Genomic DNA, 6,060 nt, shown 5'->3' on the forward strand with positions numbered 1-6,060 from the left:
ATTGTTAAAATTGAGGGTTTGTCAATTTTTTATCCAGTATTTGATCCACTTGAATCAATCAGAAGCAGAAGCCTGAGAGAAAAGTGAAAACCTTCCTTTTCACTCCCTCATCTCCACACTCCAAAATCCATACTAATTCCTGCAGGTATTTCTAACATTTTTATTTTAATTAGCAAAATTTGTAAACAAGGGGTAATATGCAAACTCACAGATTTTGTCCTGCCACTTTAAACATTCAAAACGTGAAAAAATCTGTCCATCCATTTTCTGTCAGTGTTTGGTTTAAAAATTATGTGACTAAAACAAGCTGTTTAAAAACGTCCTCGTTTGTGATGTCACAAATGGGGAAGTTAGCGTATAATTCCCTCTCATGGGCGAGAGAGCTGCTGCCAGAAGAGCAGCAGCTCTACTCCAAGCCCCTCTCCGATAGGGAGCCTAAAGCCTGGGGCACACTGGAGGCATACGCACCGTGCTCGCACTGTGCCCGCACCGTCATTTTAAGTAGAGGCCATTATAGTTAATGAGAGTGGGCACACAGGGAGCGCTGCGTCCCAGAAGAGCCGTGCTGAGGCGCTGAAGATAGGTGCCAGTTCTTTGTCAAGCACCCCAGCTGTTTACAACATTGTGGAGTACTTTACAAAAAGCATTGTGACGTGGAATGGCTTTAGGACAGAAACTCAACCACGGACACAAACCTAGACGCACTTTTGATCACTTTAAAGTACTATTGATCTTAAAATATTCAAATAAATAGTATACTTAACCATTTTTAATGAATTTGAGTTTCACAAAACACGACGACAAGTCTGATCACATTTAAATAATGCAGTCACTTCCCGCTTTCTGTTCTCAAGTCCCGCGTAATGTTGTGATTATCGTGCGACTGTCCAAGAAGCGCTCAGCAGCGTGGCATGTCCTGTGTGACTACTTGACTTCTCAAAATCTCAGCGGCGCGTCTGCCTCCGGTGTGCCCCACTCTTAAGTCACGCCCATCTACTTCTGGACCATGAGTCTTCAGAATAATGAAAAAAATGAATGGAAGGCAACAGGGCTGCCAGCTTTTGAAAGGTGGTGGTGGTGGGGGTGGGGGTGCGTGCACACCATGGTCAAATGCATGTCTCACGCTCAATGTGTGAGATTGCAGCCCTGAGTCAATTTGGTATTAAAGCTTTTTTCAAATCCCGTTTGATGTGCGCTATTGAATTCCACATATGATGTTCGTGAATTTTAAGGACACATTTTGATGCCAAGAAAACACTTATTTTCAAACAGGGGCAACAATTATTTTAGGTTTTGTGTGAAAATACGTCCAGGATTACAAATGCACATCAACAAATTGATGTAATTTAACCAGACACGGAGAAAAGCAGAGGAAAAATGGCTATACGTTTAGCAAGCTTTGAATCCTTCCTTCAGGAGGAAAGAACCACCATAAATTTTGCCATGTGATGAAGTAGCAGCTACGCTAGGGGAGAGGAGAATATGTGGTGATGTCATATGCAATGCACTGATGTCTGATTTGTAGTCAGAGTAATTACAAATTTTTACAAGCTGATAAATCTCAAAATACATGACAGGCGTCGTCAAAACACCCGTCATTAATTTTCATTTAAACTGAAGTACAACATATGAGCGATTCAGGGTTGGGGTTAGCAGATAGAAAATAGCTGTTTTAGCCCCATTGACTTGCATTAATTTTTTGTTCTTCTGGGGATCCATGAGCTGACTGGGAAAGGAAGGAAAGTTAAGCCTGCTGCACACGAGAGCAGTGGCGGCTGGCCAGTAGAGGGCGATAGGGCGCCGCCCTCCCAGTTTTCCCCAGTGTTTTTAATTTTTATTTAAAAAAATAAATAAATAAAATTAACAATAATCACATATTCTAAGTTAATTGTGTGTTTCGTAACAAAAACAAATCATATATTTATTTATCTATATTGATGAGAAGCTCTCTGCCGAGCGGTGGAGGCGACAGAAAGGCTGTAGGCTGTTTTTGAATTGCCCAAACTGCACGGAACCAGTCGACCAATTGCTGACAAGAAAATCAAACGGTAGGAATGGGAATGTATCCAATCAGCGTCGACGTTGTTTCAGAAGCATGATGGGTGATAAAGCTACCGCCAAAGGCTTTCGTTGGTGTTCGGTAGAACTCGGCAGAGTCGTTTTTGGTCGTGACGCAGATGTAACATGGGCGCCGCCGGTGACTACAACCAGCATGGATACCGGATCTCAGCAGCCACTGAATTCAGTTCGGTCTCTTCTCCAGTATCCGTTCGAGAGGAGAACTATGGTGGAAAAACTTAATGTCAAAGAGCTTGGACCAGATCAGCCCGACGTAAAGATAAGCCAGCAGGACAAGGAGAGAGGTAAACTGTACACATGAGGCTTCTCCCGAAATTGGTACACCAGGAAGGCTTGGCTAGCTGGATGCAATCACGCTAATGCGTTATTTTGCTTTCCGTGTTTGTTATTCAAAACGACTGGGACAGATAAGGCATGGATGAGTCAGGAGTTACAGACATGAAACATTTTTCTGAGAAGGTGAAGAAACACGAGTCATCCCGGGCCCACATGGACAACAACACGGTGAAGCTAGCCATGCTAGGCAGAGCTAACATTGCCATGCAGCTCGACGAGGGAAACGGAAGAAACGGAGGACGTTTGGACAGGGGGAACAACAGCAGCTGGGTGCAGAGGTAAGCTGTACATTACATTTCTGTGAACAAGACAATCAGAATCAGAAATCCTTGGTTGTCCCACAAACCGGGACATTTGTTTAATAACATGTACATTGTTTAATGTGCAATAACTGTAAAAACTCATTTCAACACGCATACATATTATACATATTTAATCACGTAAATGTGTATTTCATGTAAATTTGTACATACATCAATCTGATTCCATTTTACTTGTTACACTTCTGCTGCAGCAAACAAATTTCCCAGCTTTTGGGACAATAAAACATTTCTGATTCTCAATTAGATGTTTTTACCTCAAATGTAAAAACATCTGATTGAGAATCAGAAATGTTTTATTCTCCCAAAAACTGGGAAATATGACATTTGTAAGAGGATACTGATGACATTATTTCCTATGAAAGTGTTTCCTATGTACTTATCTGTTGTTTATTTATTTATCTACTTTAAAGAGGATTAAGACTTTCCTTGAGGAACACCATGACAAAGGATGGGCTGAATGCTCTTGCCATGCTCTCCATGGAAAAAAAAGCTTGTCACAAACATTCCTGACTTCAATAAAAAGCTCATCGAGAGCTTTGCCACTCAGAAGGACAGAAGGGCAAAATTTCTGTCCAAATGAGGTATCACACACACACACACACACACACACACACACACACACACACACACACACACACACACACACACACACACACACACACACAAATGCATCCACTTGATCTTTGTATAAAGTTGACCTTGGCACAACACTCCAGAAATATTTAACAGTGTAAATTTCTGGCATTTTGTCTAAGTGGTGTTTACTACCATTACTGTAACAGTGACCTGCTCATAATTTTTGGTGTTCACTCAAATGTTGAAATTAAACAAAATGTTTTTGTTACTTGCCTCTTGCATTGCCTATTTACCATTTATGGTCGTGTTATTTTATGTGCAATTTAATGCAGTATTTTTCAACCTTGGTCCGCAAGGCAGCGTGCCAATAGTCAGACACACCTGGATTAATCAGTTTGTCCAATAATGTAAGACAGGAAATAAAAGAGCTGTGCTTAATTCAGGAAATAGTGAAGTTGTGCACAAAGCTCAGAAAGCACAAGTTTGTTTAAAAATAAAAAATGGCACAGCCCCACCAAAAATACTTTTCACCAGCCGCCACTGCACGAGAGTAAACTGCTGAGCAAACGGCCTCGAATGACCGTTTGCTCAGCAGATACCTCGCTGTGTGCGCCTGATTATCACTGAGTTTTCCACCTCACGAGACGCTGAGGTGAATATCTGACTGGTTTGATCATTTCTGCCTCACGGGGGGTAAAAACTTGCCGTGTGTGAACTACGTGAGCTGCTGGCTGAGCTGAAATATTCTTGTGGCCAATCAAAGCTCGTACTCTGCTCACATGACCCAAGATGGCAGCCCCCTGTCTGCATGTGAAAATATAAACAAAACGGAGACAGAGCTGGAAACGGACGAAATGCCTCTACTTTTTTGTTGATGAGGCGTCACCACCACCATCATTTCAAAGTTAGGAAAGTATTGCTACGGTGGCTGTAAAGAAGCCAGGCAAGAAGTTTATGCCAATCTACTCCAAGAGATGTGCCTTGAAGACCCTGAATGCTTCCGACGGTACCACCGCCTGGATCTTGAATCCTTCGAGAGGGTAGTGGAAACAGTGGACCCATCGGTCCGCAAGGTAGCGTTTTGTTTATTTTTCTGACATGCAGGCAGGGCAGGGGGCTGCATCTGAATGCATCTGTCTTCTTCTTTCGGCTCTTGGAGGGTGCAGACGCTTTCCTTCTCTTCTCCTTCATATCGTATCTTCAAGGCCTTTGTCTGTCTGTGTGTGCTGGGTGCACGGCTGCTACTGCATTTTTTCTGGAAACTGGAAACTGAAATTCACTAAAATGGATCTTGTCAGTTGGTCACTCAACGCGGTTGATACATTTTTTTCAACGATGAGAATCGGAGAAGGGGCTCCCGGATGCCCCTCCGAGACAGACCAGCTGTCCGTAGAGGACTCTGAAGATGTGTGGATATTCGTGGTGTTGGTGTCGGGTTTCTTGCTGATCGGCATTGGAGGGTACCTGGCTTACCGGAAAATTAACGAGCTGTCGAGGAATATTGGCCTGATCCCAGAGCTCAGAGATGGTTTGCACCGCGCTGTGAATTCACAGACTCACATAATTGCCGAGATGAATCGTAAACTTGGGACTTTGGCCGAGATTCATTATTAGCACAAAAGATGGATGCCATCAAGGAGAGAGTGGACGAATCAGCACGGACTGGGATAGTTTAATGTCCATTATTGAGATTTTGAGAGGTTGAGGACCAACAAACTGTAAGACAGAGAGGAAATTATCTCTGTCTGGCCCCAAAACAATTTCTAATCAGAATCTGGTGTCCTTGAGCCTGCAAGGCTCAAACTAAAACTCCCCCCTCAGAAGATATGTGGAATGTGCCGTCACTATGGCAGCTCAACTCTGTCTCCTATCCCAGCCTGGGCGGGACTGAGGGAAGGCAGCTGAAACGTTCAGGGGTCACTGCAACCATCCAACCCTCAATGCTCCTCCCCCTATCCACACTGAGGTGACATGCGCTGCTTATCGTGGCTGCAAGAACTGAAGTAGGGATAGTCCCAACCCACCACCCCGCCTAGTGGACATTTATGTTGTGTTGTCTGAAGTCTGTTGCATATATGTTTGAGGTGTTTTTTGCGGAGCAAAGCTACCCTCCTGGTGGGAGGGTAACTCTGAAGTGCCTTTTTTCCCCTCCACCTGAACCAACCCTCATGTAAACCCCTCTGATCTCTATTAAGGTAGCGTCACTCAGGGTTGCGAATGACCCATAGACTGTACATACTGGACAAAACGATTCCATAGGCTCCAATAACACGTTTTTTGTTTATAATGGGAGGTGGCCACCACCGCCATTTTGACCGTGTCACAGGTTCCGTCCAGCCCAGACAATTCCATAAAAGGGAAGAGAGGAGGAGCTGAGGGTGGGGCTGTAAGGCTGGGATCGAGTGACGACACCCGGGCGAACTACCTACGAGCTAACCCTGGCTAACCCAAAGCTAACGCGGAGGTGGGAGCCGAGCTAACGGATGTAGCCACCTAGCTTCAACCCTACCGGAGCTAACTGTGGAACACCCATCGACCTGAACCTCACACGAAGTTTAGGTGGAGGTTTTCGACGCCTGTTCGTGAAAAGTACCTGGATTAAAAAAGTATTAAATCGGTAGGTTTATAATTTATTTCCGTAATGAAAACATTTTGCTTTGAGCAAGTTTTCAGTACCGTATTCTCCGGGCTATCGCTCCTGAGTCGCACCAGCCATTAAATGTATAATGAAGAGAAAATATATTTA

Source organism: Nothobranchius furzeri, chromosome 11 (genome assembly GCF_043380555.1).
Source record: "Nothobranchius furzeri strain GRZ-AD chromosome 11, NfurGRZ-RIMD1, whole genome shotgun sequence".
Taxonomy (NCBI): Eukaryota; Metazoa; Chordata; class Actinopteri; order Cyprinodontiformes; family Nothobranchiidae; genus Nothobranchius; species Nothobranchius furzeri.